The sequence below is a fragment of the Rhodnius prolixus genome, unplaced genomic scaffold, assembly GCF_049639745.1.
Source record: "Rhodnius prolixus isolate KJV_2025 unplaced genomic scaffold, Rpr scaffold_13, whole genome shotgun sequence".
Lineage (NCBI taxonomy): Eukaryota > Metazoa > Arthropoda > Insecta > Hemiptera > Reduviidae > Rhodnius > Rhodnius prolixus.
This window is the reverse complement of record NW_027411583.1, coordinates 9,807,613-9,825,595: the sequence shown is the minus strand read 5'-3', so window position 1 is coordinate 9,825,595 and position 17,983 is coordinate 9,807,613. Positions and strand designations below refer to the sequence as shown.

The following is a 17,983-nucleotide window of genomic DNA, read 5'->3' as shown; positions in this document are numbered from 1 at the left end:
TAATAATAGTTTTAGAAAGGGCCTTACTTGGGTGGGGCAAACTCCCCTCTTTATGAGGCACAGCGTTCAGACTTTTAAAGTGCAAATCTGTAAAAAATTTCAATTCGAATGACACTTCATTCATGACAATCGGTTCTCGTGTCGATAATTTGAAACGATTGCTATACTTTCCCTTAACGTAGGGGAGCCCTAACTCTATCATCCTACCAAATTATTTCAAAATCGGGCTAAGATTTACAGAATGGACAGTGTTGTCTGTAACGAGAGAACACTGTCCGGAGGCCGGCAGTGCACTGAAAAAAACTCCGGCGCCAATAACCTCAGATGTTGACGCGATTTAAATCAATAAAAAAAAAAAATTATGAATGAACTGGCCAGCATAAGGGTCTGTGACCTCTAATAAATTCAAAAAAAAAAAAATGAAATTTAATGCAGTAAAATTACTTAAATATTAATGAATTATTAATGAAATGTTGGGTACTTGCTGATTTGTGTACCTTTTGGCGTTTAATCAACCCTTATACTTAACATTTTAAACTGTAAGTTTTTGTTAAGGAGATTTTTGGACTTTTTGGATAGATTTTTCTTTTTGTCTGTTTTGCAAAGTTACATATCTGCTTTACAGATTTTATTTAAATTTGGAATAATAAATTCTACCATTATAACCTAAAAAGGTGTTAAGTCCGAACCGTAACTACCACTGGAGCGATCTTTTTAAAGAATGATTATAGTTGCGGTGCCCCAAACCATCCTCAATAACAATTTTTTAGAGAAAGCGTTTTGAATAAAATAGGAAGGTATTTGTACGTAAATAGCAAAATTAAAAAGCGATTTCAGTACTTCCTTTTAAGAGGAGTAAGAAAAATAAACTGCGATTACAGTACTTCACCCTAAAAGGCAAATATTTTGAATCGAATTCATTGATGTAAATAGGTTCACTCATTGATAATTTTAACGATTGCAGTACTTCCTCTTAGTAGGTGTAAGAGCATGGTGGCACTTCACAGCCACGTAGAGGAGCTTTAACCACTTCTTCGTGGTAAATTTTATCCAAATCGAACTAAGCGTAATAGAAATATTGGTAATAATAGTATTAGAAAAGGCCTTACTTGGGTGGGGCAAACTCCCCTCCTTATGAGTCATAGCGACGAGACTTTTAAAGTGCAAATCTGTACAAAATTTCGATTCGAATGACACTTCATTCATGAAAATCGGTTCACGTTTCGATAATTTGAAACGATTACCATACTTCCCCCTAATAAGGGTAAGAACAGAACGTCGTTTAAATGTTACGTAGGAGTGCCCTAAACCTTTCATCCTGCCAAATTTTATTAAAATCGGGTTAACATTTTCAGAGTTATTAGTAATAATAATTTTGAGAAGGGGCCTCACATATATGGGGCTAACTCCTCCCCCATTTGATGTACAGCGTCGAGACCCCCAAAAGGCACATCTACATAAAATTCCGAAACGAATGACACCTCATTCATGAAAATCGGTTCACGCGTTTAGGCGCTACGTTGTTTACAAAAAAGGTAACAACAAGAAGAACAACAACAACAACAACAACAAGAACAAGACCAATTTTTGAATTTTGAAAATGCCGTTTTTGCTCATTTTCAGTAACTTTTTTCTCGTAATATATTAAATCTGGGTTTTGACAAAAAAATTACAGTTATAAAGGAGGACTAGCCCTATAATTTAAAGAAAATTTGGGAATTTTATCTTTTATAGAAAAAGAGAAAAAAATTGTCAAAGTTGGGTGTTTTTCAACGTTACGCTTTTTCGTGCAGTTTTTGATGATCAACCCTTATACAACTGTCCTACCGGACAGTTTTAATATACGAGGTGTGGCTATTAAATAACGAGACTATTGCTGTAAAACATTTTATTTTAAATTTATACATATTTAGTTATTATCACCCCTCCTCTATCCCTACAACGCTCCATGGAGAATTTACCATTGTTCGAAACAGTGTTGGAAATCTTTTTCAGGTGAGCTCCTGCATGACGCGTGCCACTTTTTCTTTCACAGCTTCAACGGACTGCTGAAATGGTGTTCCTTTTTACGCAGATTTGACATTGGGGGAAACAGATTAAAGTCACATGGGGCCAGGTAAGGCGAATAAGGCGGATGGCCTAGAAACTGGGATGATGTTGTACTTGGCTAGGAAACGTCTTGCGACAGACAATGCAGTGTGAGCCAGCGCGTTGTCTTGATGGAGAACCCGCGTGACTTGTTCTTCCACAAATCGGGTCGTTTTTTTTTTTACTTACTCTCTCATGGAGTTGAGCAAGCACCTCACCGGTAGTAATGTTGATTAATTATAATCGATATTTTTATCCGTTTTGCCACCTGGGCGGTCATCATCTCCGACATCTTCTCGCGGCCATCTTGGAAACGCTTGAACCACTCAAAAAATTTGCGCACGTGATACAACATTCATCGCCATAAACTTCTTTTAATAAAAGATAAGTTTTAGTAGCGGTTTTACCAAGTTTTGATGTGAAATTTCACGTCAATTCGTTGCTCTACTACATGTGTAGTATCACGTTTTGCGGCAAAACGAAACTAACACCTCTTACAAAAAAAAAAACGACGGTTCCGGTCAGGCAGATTTCTCTACAAACACGTGAGACGCTGCACAATCGAAAGAGAAGGCTTTACGCTGCACAGCTGTCGGTCGTTAGGTCATGCATAGTTTTTCTGTAGCATCATCAGTCTCGTTATTTAATAGCCACACCTCGTATGTTGTGTATATATGTTCCATATTGAATGAAAAGAATGCAGTTGAGAATAAATCTTGTTTCTTGTGTAGAAATCGAAAAGCAAATCGATACCCCCGTAGATATTCGGATCGCAGATTACCATCCAAAAATTTTCCTCTAATAATTTTTGTGATTTTTTTTTTTTAGTTTTTCACAGACAAACAGATGGACTTGTTTCGTACTTAGGGGACTTTAAAATTTAATTTTTATTTTGTAGAAATTTTACTTACTGTAGTATGAGAAAAATTCATTTGAGTTAGAGGCTAATTTAGGTTGAGAAATCACACTGTAAAACTTGGAATTTCAGCTAAACAGGAAGTCCTTCTCTTTTGGCATTCCATTACTTCGAACAATTTTCCATTACCTTCCATTAATTATCGCTTTTCTTGCTTTCCTTTTTCTGACAGATTTCCCTCCTAATTTTCTTTTCTACTTCTTTTTTTTTTGGTGATTAGAGGCAAATAAGTTACACTATATAATTTTCTAAAAAACTACGTATTTGTACTTCTCAAAGGGGCTTAAAAAGCGTACTTTTCCAGAGAATACTCAATGCTGAAAATTGAGTACGTACTCAATACTTTTATTTTTTTCCCTCTGGTGATAAAAAGGAAAAAAAAACAGAAGTTGGCGAAAGAGAGGGGTAGGAGTCCATTTTCACCGATATTTTGTGAAAAATAGTGAAAAGCGTGGGATTGTAGAGTACGGGGGGGTAGAGGAAACAAAAAAGAAAATTCTATTTTCCTCCAGCCTTTTAAAAAGGGTCACTTTAAGCTTCACAGTTGAGATGATCTTTACTGGCAGTAAATAGCTCATGTTACCAGTATTGGGTATCACATTTAAAGTCATCGACTGGCTACTCCTGGAGAATATATCTGGATGGCCTTCCTAGTACCACGTGTGTGGGTATTACCAGCCCCCCCCAAAAAAAACCCAAGATCATTTGTCTCATGTTCTCACAACCAACGGTGGGTGGATCTTAACTCCCCCGCTGCTCCCCAGTAAGGAAACCTCCGCTCCAGTAATGGTGAGTTCCGCCAGGTTCCTTTTTCCAATCTCCTCGCATTCCCTTCCTTTTCTCCTCTTCTATTGGCATTCCATTACACCAAACAATTTTCCATTGCTTTTTCCATTAATTATCGCTTTTCTTGTTTTCATCTCTCAGATTTCCCCACGTAATTTCTTTATTACTTTAGCTGAAATTTCAAGTTAAATTTTTTCTTTTCTTTTTAAACTGAAGTATACCACTTTTCTGTTTGGACTCGTTTTACTTTAATGAGATTTTCATGAAAATTGTCCTCAAGATTTTCTTTTAACTTAGTGTTTTCAATTTCACCCAACTAGTCCTGCAACTTTTGTTTGAAGTTATTACAGGGAAATTCCATTAAGTCCACTTAGAAAGGAGAAATGTTGGGTAGATTTCAGTCTAAAGTGAAATTTCAGTGTTTTATACGATTCTATCACCTTTTTTTTACTATTAAGGAAAATTCGGAAGTGAATGAAAAGTCCTTTAACCCGGAAGAACTTATTGCATTTTTTTGTTTTTCTTGTGAAACTCTTTACACAGTGGTACTGACGATTTTCTATATAGGCTTCACTCTACAAGTTTTATCTTAATATTTTATGTACGATTCTACAAACTGTTGCTGATGTTAGTGTGATTGTTTATATAAGTTTAGAAAGTAGGAGTATAACCGGAACTACAAATTTTTTGCGGTAATTTCTTTCAATTTTCCAAGATTTTCTTGAATAACACTGCAACAAATTTCTTTAAATTTGATACTAACTACTCAAAAAGTGGGCTAAATTTTAGGGAGAGTGCTGAAGATACTTCCTGCTCAAGTGACGTTTCCGGTTAATCACTTTTATATTATTTGTTGAATATCGGTTCACGTGTTTAGGCGCTACGTTGTTTATCAGCTCAACTCAACTCAGCTCAACTGTGGCACTACGGCCTGTGTAGGACCTTGGCCTCCGCCAGTATCTGACCCCAAGCCCCTCTATCCAAAGCCTTCGTTCTCCACTGTCTTACATTCAGCTCCCGGAGAGATCCTCTTCCTCATCACACATCCAACGCAGCCTAGGTCTCCCTCTCGGTCTACTCCCTCCAGGGTGACCCTCCAGCGCTCTTCGTGGGGCTCTCTCACTCTCCATCCTCTGCACATGTCCCACCCAACGTTGTTTACAAGAAGAAGAAAAACAAGAACAAGAAAAGAACAATTTCTGAAAATGCCGTTTTTGCTCATATTCAGCAACTTTTTTCTCGAGATCTACTATTTGATCTGGGTTGTTGAGAAAAATCACAGTTATAAAGAAGGATTTGCCCTATATTTTAAAGAAAATTTGGGAATTTTATCTTTTATAGAAAAAGGAGAAAATAATTTGTCAAATTTAGGTGTTTTTTCAACGTTACGCTTTTTCGTGCAGTTTTTTGTCGATCAACCCTTTGTACAATCTCATTCCATGGTCTACCCACGTTAAGTACTTAGGGGCTAACTTTAGACAACAAAGTGACTTTCACTATTTCACGTTCAGGACCAAAGTAAACGCAGGCAAACTGGACTAGTAAGACTATTATTTCCTTTTCTCTCATGTGACTCCAAAATGACTGTGACTAACAAACTCCTCCTTTAAAAACAAAGTGGTCATTAGGCCGACATTGCTCTACACCTGCTCCGCCTGGAGTCTGGATCTCCAGGCTTGTCCATGGGACATATTTTTCTGTCCCATCCCATCCCATCCCATTGCAATTTATGCCTGTCCCATCCCATCCCATGGGATTCCCATTATAATATTAATAATGGAATACAGTTCAAATAAAATTATTAAATTTATGAAAGTTTACGTTTAGTGTCTACTAAATAGGACTACATGTACAAAGAGACATGCAAAACGACTAAATTTATTAACTTTAACACTCAAAAGTATAATCTAAGTATGACAATTCAGTATCATTCTGACACTCTCATTCTATTTCTGAGTCGCTCTGCTCATTCAGCACACTATCAATTTCCTATCAATTTTGTTGCACTTACGCAACTGCAAATTTCAGCCTAAATTTATTTTACAATATCAAGTAACCACTACCATGGGAAATACAAATGTGTGCTGTCCCATCCCATCCCATCCCATGGGACGTTTCCCATGGGATGGGATTCCCATGGGAATAACATTCCTATGGACAACACTGTGGATCTCTGGTTGTAACGACAGGAAACTCCAGAAAAAACAGTACAAATTTCACAGCCTTGCGACAGACTATTCTCGACGCACTAAAATCGTCTTATTCCATGAGACTGCGTCCTATTATCCCCCGGTACACTCCTGTATCCGAAAATCGTCTGCTCAAACTCCTTTCCATCTTAGTCTGCCTTCACTATCCACTCTAACGCCGCGATATAGCCTCCTTCAGATCCTTCTACAATATACAGGACACAGAAGACAAAAACAGATACTCCTCTAACTCTCTACACTAGCTGCAGGTTTTTCCTCTCCTTTTTTCCGTGCATTCCTATCCTGCTCATCTTAACTTTGTCTTTCTTCACTAGATAATACATTTACACTTCTATATTTATTTTATGCATATATTTATTATAATAAATATTTATTCTATTCTATTCCTTGTACAACTGTCTTACCGGAAACTGTTTTAATTAGAGAGAATTCATGTTTTTTTTCTAAAATTAAAATTTAAGAGAAAGTCGTCTGAGTCAATTTCCATCTATTTTCTCGCTTGCTGAAGATACCATAACTAAGCTGATTTTCAAAACTAAATAAATTTTATCCTGGCGACTTCCTCTTACCGCGCTCTGGAGTGAAATAAGCCTTAAAAAAAAAAAAAATTCTAGTCACGCAGAGAACAATATATATATGTGTGTACGCTGCACTCCAAGACTATCCTGGGAGAAAGTGTTCTGTGGTAGGATCCTGGAAAATGTCCGATCCGGTCTTGGCTATTTCCATTCTGCTTTCTATCCATCCTTCCCTTTATTCCCTTCGTGAAAATGCTGTTTTCTCCATCCTGTATAACGGCAGAGAACTATACTTTTCCTTTCAGAATATATATATATATATTATAGCGATGTTCTTGGAGTGGAATGAAAGAAAACTCTGGGTACGCTTTTCTGGGTAGACCACACAAATACACACACACATATACATGTAGCTGCGACAGGCTGCTTCCAGGGTGTATGTAAGCACTAGAAAAGTGTAAAATAACTTGCCGCCTCGCCATTCACAGTGGACCGACACTGTACAGGGCTACCACACTACTTCTAGAAATACAAAAAAAATGTACTACTATACATCCAGTCCTTTCTCACTAATATTTCTTACTTGGGAAGGGGCGCAAAAAAAAAGTAGAAGGGCCGCCCGAGACAAGTTGCATTGATTTATAGTTCCATATTTTCTCCTTATTTTTATTTATATATATATATTTTTCTTTTTTCTTTTTTTCCTCGCGTAGTACATTTCCTTAGAGTAATGTAGAATGTAGAGGATTTCCATTTTTTTAATGTTGAATAATGTTAAGACAGTTCTAGTGATATATTTTTTTTTCTTTAAGTTTTCACAAGGTTTGGGGGGGGTGGAAGGGGGGAAATTTTTCTTTAAATTCAATTTTTCGCACTTGCTTAGGAGTGTATTGGCGATGTTTTAAATTTTCCGGAAACACGTGAGGTTGACTGATTTAAAATCAAAAAATGATTTCTTAAAAAAATAGTCCATATGTCGTACACTATAGTGACCATAAAGTGACTTTTCCAATCACCTCGCATTCCCTTTTCTCCTCTTCTATTGGCATTCCATTACTCCAAACAATTTTCCATTGCCTTTTCCATTAATTATCGCTTTTCTTGTTTTCATCTCTCAGATTTCCCCACGAAATTTCTTTTATTACTTTAGCTGAAATTTCAAGTTTTTCTTTTTAAACTGAAGTATCAGTGTGGACTCTTTTTACTTTAATGAGATTTTCATGAAAATTGTCCTCAAGATTTTCTTCTAACTTAGTGTTTTCAATTTCACCCAACTAGTCCTGCAACTTTTGTTTGAAGTTATTACAGGGAAATTCCATTAAGTCCACTTAGAAAGGAGAAATGTTGGGTAGATTTCAGTCTAAAGTGAAATTTCAGTGTTTTGTACGATTCTATCTCCTTTTTTTATTATTAAGGAAAATTCGGTAATGGATGAAAAGTTCTTTAATATGCCTTCTTTATTATGCCGAGCTTTCGACCTATAGGGACTAGGATCATCTTCAGGGCTGTGGAACATATTTTACAGTATGTTAACAATTATTATATTACAATTGTATTGGTAATATAATAATTGTATAATTATAATTGGTTAACACACTGTAAAATATGTTCCACCAGCCCTGAAGATGGACCTAGTCACCCTAGGTCGAAAGCTCGGCATAACAAAGTTTATCATGACTGAAACTGGCATTAATTTTTCATCCTATTTGTTGATAGAGAGATTGCATGGACCCAATGGTGTCGAATACAAAATCGTAATATGTTAATATAAAAAAAATTATTGTTTAGAAAATAAGGATACATAAAAATAGAAAAGTAGAAAAAGAGTTCGTTTAGGTAATATCAGTTTAGGCCCTAACTATATAACAGAATTCAATAGTTCCGTTTAAACACACTAAAGAATAGTCTAAATTATTAATAATAAAAGGTTCGTTTACTCTTTCGTTTACAGAGGAAAAAAATTACCGTCTAACACAAAGTTGAACACCTTGCTGACACACCTTAGTCACGGATAAGTCTACCTGTAGCACCCGCGGGCTTCTTGAAAGGGTGTGGGTGAACGCTAGTGCGGCCACTGTGCGCCCAAACACTATTGAAACTATGATTCAGTCACCAAAAATAATTAATAGTGGAAAATTAGTTCTATATACATATGTCTCTATAGATATTAGACTAGTGGTAAGATAGTACAATATACAGAAATGGTACTCTAAGCCGTAACTCCTAGAAATCTTTTTGATAAAATTTTCATAGAAAATTTTTCCAAATAAAAGTTATTGATCTTTAGAATTTTTTTTTGGGAAATCTAAAACAAAATCCCAGAAAATCTTTAAAGGAATATTCCTTTAAAGATTTTCTGGGATTTCCACAACACATTAAATAATCTAAAAAAAAAAAGAAGAAAATAATCGAGAAACTTTTATTCGTTTAAGTACAAAGTGGCCCTTTAAAGGAAAATCTTAAAAGCTCTGCCCCCCCCGCTCAGCTTAGCCCTTTAATGGAATTTTCCTGGGAGAGGAAAATTTTTTTTTTATAGAAATAAAAGTTATAAGCCAAGTCTAGGAACTTTAAAGAAAATTAAAGTACCATTTTTTTTTCCGTGAAAATCTTTAACCCTTTACTAGTAACCATTTTGGTACCAAACTTTTTCTTTTTCTCTCTCTCAATTTTGTATTAGGGGAAAACAATTTTCAATTTTCATGGTTTATATATAAATGTGGAAATCCATGTGTTGAGCTTTTCTTAGCAAACTTGTCGCTTTTCATGAACTCTCTTGATGGGGGGGTTGAAAATGAGTTGAAAGTAGTTTTAAAAGTTATTAGAATTATTGTGGAAATTTTATGAAAATTTTAAAAGAAAATACAACCTCGATTAACTGGCCCTCGGTTAACCAGGATTCGGGTTAACCGGGATCATGTTGAGTCATCATAAGAACATCTTGATCGGCGTCGAAACAAAAGTTAATTTTCGGTGGCGACAGGAAAATTTTTTTGTCTTCCGATGTAAAATAATTGTAGGCGTGGCAGCAACTCTCTTATACCTGTATTTCTTGAAGGGTCATAAGTCCATGGGATTTATGTGTCGTAAATGGTTGATTTTCTTCAACTTCAACTTCACGGTTATATGGATCACCCAGGAATATCCCTGGATGCAGCTTCGAATTCAGTTGCTGCATTGATTTACGATAAGGACATTCCAACCAGTGAAAAAGTTGTACTTTTTAAATTGCGTACACTCATCAGAGAGTGGTCGTTTGATAAAAAATAAAGCAAACAACACTTGGAAAGTATTTTTCAAAAAGTTGGACGGCAAAAAAATGGAAAATTAAAAAAAAAAAAAAAATGATTGCCGCCTAAGATAGGAGTTGATCTCTGGGAGGAAACAGGAGTGTATTACTATGTAATACTGTGTGCATTCGGTTTAACCGGGATTTCAGTTTTCCGGGGCGGCTATAGCCGGAAGTCAGCCCGGTTAATCGAGCTTGTACTGTATAGTTCTTATAATTGGATGAAAAAATAACTGCCATTTTCAGTCATGATATATTTTTATTATAGCCGAGCTTTCGACCTATAGGGACTAGGTCATCTTCAGGGCTGTGGAACATATTTACAGTGTGTTAACAATAATTATATTACAATGAATATGTATAATGTAACATAATTTAAAAAATTATTTACCTAATTTACAATATACTGTTTTACATCATTAGAGGATTGGTGTGTCTTCTGTTTTGTCTGCTCATGGGACTGAGTGTGATCGGTCTGTGTGTGATGTGTGTTTGGATGTGAGGAAAGTCAGTGTTGCCAATTGTCAAGTATTTTGTATTTTTGTAGGAAGTTGGCGTATATGTTGTGTGTAAATTGTTCGTGTCAGTTTTTTTTTTTAAAGCAATTTACATTGAAATTTACACCTGTACCTACAGGGTACAATAATTAAATGGGATAAATGTATATAAATAGCGTGGCAGACGTGAATGACGGTCATCCAGTGATGCATTAGTCACCCAGTTGGTCACGGGGCCAACGGCGCCTCAGCCGTCTTCGAGGATTGGAGGGTAGCGTAGTTGAAGACAAGTTTGCAGCTAAAGGGTTGGGGGATGAAATGAGAGTTTTTGGTGAAAATTTTTTGTATCGAATTTTGGCAAGTTCGGAGATCGAGTGGAATTTGGAGATCTGTATGTATTGTGTGGTTGCAAATAAAGAATGGAGCGTCTACTATGCGGCGCGGAGTATTTTGGATTGGAGTGTTTTTGCACAGTCTATTGATGTTGGATTTTTTTAGCTGTTCCGTAAAGTTCCGAGTCCGTAAGTCCCATATTGGTGGTGAGAAGATAAAGTTTTTTAGTTTAAATCATTAAACCGGAAATACCACTTTACAGAATAGTATTTGCAGTTTTCCCCCCTTCCGTAATGCGTTTTTTTTAATAAAAAAAATTAAATTATTAAAAGAATATGGGAAGTGAACGTGTATCTATACCCGTGTGCATTTGTGCGTATCTAATGAGGAAAAACTCCTCTGTACGTGTGAGTAGTGGGGGACAAGTTTGTCTACGTAAGGTGAATGTTATCTGTTGGCATTTGTCTACGTTTACGCAAAGTAGATTTTTTTTTTTTCCCCCCAGCAACATGCTTAACTTTCCGTGAACAATACACAACAGGAAATGACTGTGGTGGTACTTTAAGAGGTAAAACCTAATAGAGTCGTCGTTTGTTCTGTAGTGAGAGTTTTGAGCGTTTGTCGAGTAGTCTGGCTAGAAGTTTTGTATCGTTTATTTTGTTCGGTACGTTTAAGTCTCGTATGGGGGTTCCAGGTAAGTCTCTTGTCTTGGTACATTCCAAGGTGCCGCACATGGTCCGGCTGGAGGGATAGGTGTATGATGTAAGAAGACAGGTGGTGGAGTTTGACGTTTGAGTGTGAAGACTATGCATTTAGACTTAGTTGGGTTAATTTTTATACGCCAATTTTCTAACCAAGGTTCTATTGAGTGAAGGTGGGAAAATTTAAAATATGAACTGAAATTGGCAGTTATTTTTTCCATCCTATTGAAACAATGAATCAGTCACCAAAAATGATGAACAGTAATAGTTCTTATATTGATGAGTTAGTGAGTTAAAATTTAAAATTACTCACTTCGTATATTAAGGTTTATTTTTATCTGTGACATTTCCTTGACTATTGTTTAATAATTTGGTACAATAAGTGAACCTTAAGTGGGTCGTAATACTGTTTGAGTGAGTGTAATTTGTGATATCTCATACGACCTTATGTCCTACGTGTAATACGATACGAGTACAATAAAATGATAAAGAGAGCTAATACTGGGGTGAGGGGTGGGTGGAACGAAGGGGAGGGGGGCTTTACGAAAGAAAAAGCTTGCAATTCTATCCAGCGGCGTAAACTAGCCAGTCTTTAGAGGGAGACAGAGCTAGTTCCGGTCACGTAGAATGGTCTATAAGAGACTGAGAGAGCTGGGTGGGGGGGCCCCCTAATCTTGCCAATAGTCCCCCCCCCCCCACAGTGTACGTATCTCAGTTCTTGTCTGTCAGTCTGTTACAGATGGTGTAAAATGTCTCGGGTATCATTTCAGCTTACTGTATAAAACAATTCCCTGGACTGCTGTACCCGCTCACTATATCTCTAATCAAATTGTAACCTTACAGGTCTGTCCAATTTCTTTTTTTCGAGTGTAAACATGTTGTACATGAAGTCTTTTATGCGCATGCGTAAAAAATCGAAAACGTGAACAATCCATTGAGTAAACGCGTGTAACTTCCGTTCGAGAAATTTTATGCAGGTTTTTATTTTATTTTATTTATTTACAGCCTGTGCATATACATATACATCAAGTAAATGTGATCTTCATTTAGTTATGCACAGATTGTAGGCTGAATCCGAGGATCCAGCGCCACAATCGGGAAGGCATGTTGAGTGGGGCCAGCCAATGCTGGAACTCTCTAGAGGTTGGAAGGAAGTTTAGGAAATAGGTAAAAGGTCGCGGGGCCAACGTCGTTTCAGGTGTCGTGCAGGACTGTCAGGATGGGTTGTTGTGGATAAGGCTTGTGCTCTGGCATTAGGATGTATGGTTAGGCCTATTATGGAAATTAAGAAAGCCGAGAATGTATTAGGTGATTGACAAAATAGGATATTAAGATCTTTATGGAGGGTTAAATTAGGTAGACAATAACGGAGCGTTGACAAAATGCCGAAGGACTTTAGATTGAAAGGATTGGATTCTTTGGATGTTGGAAGGTTTCGCAGAGCCGCACAGCTCAGCTCCATAGGTCCAGATGGGTCTTAGTAGTGTCTTGTATAGAGTCAGTTGGTTCTGTACGTTCACATGGCTGATCTCCGCCCTTAGCAGTCTTCGTGGTTGTCCGTATCGTCTATTGAGTTCTTGTCTTTTCAGTCTAGTAAGTCGACTGTCTAAATACAGTCCTAGGTAGCGTACTAGTGTGGAGGTCAGTATTTCTCCGTTGTGTGTGAGTAGTGGGGGACAAGTTTGTCTATGTAAGGTGAATGTTATCTGTTGGCATTTGTCTTCGCTTACGCAAAGTAGATTTTTTTTAATTTTTTTCCCAGCAACATGCTTAACTTTCCGTGAACAATACACAACAGGAAATGACTGTGGTGATACTTTAAGAGGTAAAACCTAACCATCAGCTCCTTTCTCTCAGAAGTGGCTTTTGAAAGAAATATTCCTGGAAAATGAAAAACTTGGAGTTTTTCTTTTTTTTTTTTTGTTAGAATGAGAGAAAAACATGTGTTTAGTTTCGAGCTTGAAACTGTGGCGGTCTCATTGTGTTTCCTGTTTTGCCTATTTCAGCTCTAAGGTGCCGTTTAAGTGTAATGTACAAGCACACCAACACAATTTAAAATTTCAAATCTCAACGCAAATCAGCGATTTTTAATTTTGCATAAAATTACATTTTTTTTTCATTGCAAAAAAAAAAAATTAATTTTGCAAAGTGGTTTTTCTCTCTTTTTTATTATTTGCGGTTTTAATCAACAAAATGGAGAAAAATAAAAAAAAAAAAATTTCCCGTCCATCGTTAAAGCATTCGAGATTTTCCTGGTAAATATCTGAATCCAATATTGTTTGGGATTGGACAGCTACACAGAGTTTATTGGACATACTGGACCTTTATTTAATGTGTCAGTTACACGTGAAAAGTTTTGGAGGGAAAAAAGATAGAAAAACTTTTCTGATTTTTGGAAAAGCGAAGAGTACGTACTTAGGTTTTATCCATTTTCTATTATAGCAGCTCAATAGAGCTAATAAAAATCTTAAAGTAGCATTTAGAGCTACGCATAAATCTTTATGGCCCCCAAGATTAACTACTGAAATATATATATACGAGGGGGTACCCAAAAAAAACCGGAATTATTTTTTAAAAGCTATTTATTTACAAATTTTTTACAGAACAACCTTATCCCCTTAAAAATACTCTCCATTACAACTAATACATTTGTCCCACCGGTGCTTCCACTGTTCGAAACATTTTTTGTAGTCATCTTTAGAAATGGCTGACAGCTCCTTCTTCGTTTTTTTCTTGACCTCTTCAATGTTGACAAATCGGTGACCTTTCATGCCCTTTTTCATGCGTGGAAATAAGAAAAAGTCGCACGGAGCCAGGTCAGGCGAGTAAGGTGCGTGGGGCAGCGGAACCATGCCATTTTTAGCCAAAAACTGTGTAACAGAGATGGCTGTGTGTGCAGGTGCATTGTCGTGGTGGAAGAACCAGTCTCCTGTTTGCCACAAATCGGGTCTTTTTTGGCGAACACTATTGCGCAATCTTTTCAAAACTTCCAAATACAAGGTTTGATTGACGGTCTGACCTGGGGGGACAAACTCTGAATGGACTACGCCTTTGGCATCAAAAAAGCAAATCAGCATTGTTTTGATGTTTGACTTGACTTGACGACATTTTTTTGGTCGGGGTGAAGATGACGTCTTCCATTGGCTCGACTGTTGCTTTGTTTCTGGGTCATAACCATAGCACCATGACTCATCACCAGTAATGACCTTTGACAGAAAGTCTGGATCAGTTTCAAGCTGTTGTTTCAAAGCACGACATGTTTCAACTCGATGTTCTTTTTGATTGTCAGTCAGAACTCGAGGAACAAACTTGGCAGCAACCCTTTTCATCCCCAAATCTTCCGTTAAAATTCGCTGAACCGAGCTCCAAGATAACCCACTACTCTCTGACAGTTGATCAATTGTCTGTCGACGGTCTGTGAACACCAGCTCTCGAATTTTTTCAACATTTTCGTCGATTCGGGCAGTTGATGGACCTCCAGAACGAGGTTTGTCATCAATCGACATGTCGCCATTTTTAAACCGAGTAAACCACTCGTATACTTGAGCTTTTCCCATAGCGTCATCTTTGTAAGCTGTTTTCAACATTAAAACACTTTCAGCAGCATTTTTGCCGAGTAGAAAACAAAATTTCAGAGCTGCACGTTGTTCACTTAAACTTGCCATCATAAAAAACGAAAAAAGAACAAAACAGCGCTGGTAAAAACAATCACTGCAGATGAACAGAACAAGCCAGGCAGACAACACAGGCAGGAGTGAACTGGCAAGGAATTGCGCTATACACGTCTAGCGGCAGAAATGCGTACTACATAAGCTCCATGCGCGGCAACGCAATTCCGGTTATTTTTGGGTACCCCCTCGTATATATATATTTTGAGCAATTGATAGTACATTTACTCCCGGAAGTATGGTGATCGTGACAAATCTTCCGGAAATACACGTTTTAAGGTGACATCCAAAAACGGTTCCATTATTCTGTCCTATCTATAGTAATATCAGGTTTTTTTTTAACAAACTTAAATATTTAATGGAGTAAGTAAAAATAATCGCCCATTTTTTGTTTAGGCGGAGCTTAACGTCCAACTACCAATTAGGTGTCGGGGGCGGAACGGGGGGCGGAAACTCATACTTTTTACTATAAACAATTTTTTTTTCTATCAAATAAAAAGTAGTCATACTCGTGATTCAAACTGGGGATCTCCCACTTACAAAGCCACGCTCATTTAATTTTCCATAAATTCTAAGTTTTCACCAGAAATACAAATTTTATCTCCAGAGTTCTTCAGGGACTCTTGGCATCACCCAGTCATACACATCTTTATGCAGTCCCAACTTTACACCACCTCATTACTTCCTTGAAGAACTTACTCTTCCGAAGCTTTTAAATCCTCCAAAGAGCTTCACATAACCTTCATTTTTTTTTTTTTTTAATCCTCCGTGACCTTTTTTCAATTCTTTTTCCACAGGACAGTTGCAGCCTATAACCAATCCTTCCTCATCTGTGTGTAATGTGTGGCTTTTATCATCACATTAAATATTAAAAAAAAGGATTAAATTCTAAATGCGAGGGAAAAGCGGCTGTCCGGAAGTGGCAGCTTTTTAGCTTCCGGTTACCGTCTGCTCATGCGTTAAAGACGTAGCTTTTCTTTGAAATTCTTTTATGCGAAAGTCTATTTTGAAGGAAGAGATCTGTGATGTCATTCTCACACTCTTTAAAGTGTTTTTCCTATTGTATATCTACAATAAAGTTGAATAAATTTCAGTAAAAAGTCAACGTTTGATAAATATCTTTAGAATTACATTGAAAAAGATCATACATATTTGATTAATCAAGATAGTCAATTAGAATTACAGCCGTACAGCTGTGTGTTGCGTTTAAGTATACACTAACTCTAGTGATATCATCAATAGCTAGTTGATTTAGATTAGTCAAGTTAATGACTTTTCATTGACTAAAGTTGAACTTTAGAACGGTGGATGTAGCCTTAACAATCTACTACTTTGGCAAGAATATACATATTTGTACGGTGACCAATTTCCGTTTTGTTCTCCTCTCTCTATCTCTCTTACTCTACTAGAAACGGAAGTTGTAATCGTGCAGATTTTCAATTTTACCGGAAGTACACGTATTCAGCACGTATCTAAAAAAAAAAAAAAAAAAAAAAATAGAAAGTTCAACTTTGATATTTCGCTTAGGTACCAAACAGAGGATGCTGCAATAAAGTTTTTTAGTTTAAATCATTAAACCGGAAATACCACTTTACAGAATAGTTTTTGCAGTTTTCCCCCCTTCCGTAATGCGTTTTTTTTAATAAAAAAAATTAAATTATTAAAAGAATATGGGAAGTGAACGTGTACCTATACCCGTGTGCATTTGTGCGTATCTAATGAGGAAAAACTCCTCTGTATGTAAGTGATCATATTAACGCTTGACAGATTTCCAACTTTTCCATACCATAAAGCTTGTGCAGGAAAATATGGTGTTTTGCTGATACAGCAATCTGGTCCATGGCCCCTCGGTTAATGTCTGCGAATTTTTGAAACTGTTCAACATTCTCTTTCTTTTACATCTTATTTTTAAATTATTATTATTTATCTCTGCCCCTCTTTATTCCCTCTTTATTATTCTAAAGTTAGTTTATTCATTAAAAAAATAATATTCTGCAGACCACAGGGAGTAGATTTAATTTTAGACTTAGTTTTTACCAAGTTACATGTTAATCGATTTAGTGAAGAATAGTTTTTAAACTGATTACGTCAAATGTAAAAACTAATATAACAGAGTTTGGTGCAAAAAATTCTAAGATGGGCCACTTTTGACGCAGGACATTGGCCCAGATTGGCTCTTGTCCCTTTTTCAGAAGTAAATATCTACCAAATCATAAGTATCCGTAATCTATTCTATTATTTATCTGCTGCCCGTTTTATTTTCAGAACATTTCAGTCTTCTTCTTGGTATATCTTTGATTTAGGCACCACGGGTAGCCGAGCGGTTATAGGCTAGACCCGCAAAGCTAAGATGTATTGCGGTACTAGTCCAGCCCTTGGATTTTATTTAATGGTTAATATGAGAAATTTATAGTAAAGTATGTTAGGCGGTTATAGGCTAGACCCGCAAAGCTAAGATGTATTGCGGTACTAGTCTAGCCCTTGGATTTTATTTAATGATTAATAAAAGAAATTTATAGTAAAGTATATTTGCTAGTCGCCTCCGTCCACGACACCTAATTTTTGTAATCGGATGTAAAGCGTGCCTGAAAAATAATATATCTTTGATTTTTTCTCCTTTTTTTTTGCGTCCTAGCATGCTTGTTTAATGTATGCCTAAAACGGTTTCGTAGTTTCATCCACCATCAGTGGTAGATTACTCATTTTGGTATAGAAATGCTCAAAGGCCCCCTCCCCTTATAAAGTACAATTCTAAATCTATACATCTGAGAGTACCTCTAAAGATCTCCTAGTCCATAGAACATCCAAAGCTTGGGGAATAAATACAAAAAAATTATGCCTTGACAATATTCTTTCTTCCTTTGGGATTAATAATTGATTTTTCGTAATTTAAAGAATAAGAATAGAGAACCGGAAGAAAATGTGCCTTAAAGTAGTAAACTGAAAATGGGTTTCAACTCCAGAATTTATTTTATTGATT

General features: G+C 36.6%; 1 protein-coding gene across 13 annotated transcripts in view; it reads left to right on the top strand.

Moving 5' to 3' along the window:
- The window catches only part of LOC141447722 (uncharacterized), a 610,137-nt gene that overhangs the window by 43,685 nt on the left and 548,469 nt on the right, over positions 1–17,983 (top strand). For 2 of the 13 annotated variants that reach the window (XM_074115494.1, XM_074115495.1), the window contains exon 1: positions 12,047–12,178. The exons of the other annotated variants lie outside the window; for them this stretch is intronic. The gene's annotated coding sequence lies outside the window, so the exon portion shown is untranslated. Of the gene's footprint in view, positions 1–12,046; positions 12,179–17,983 lie in introns of those variants that run through there. 13 annotated transcript variants of the gene reach the window in all.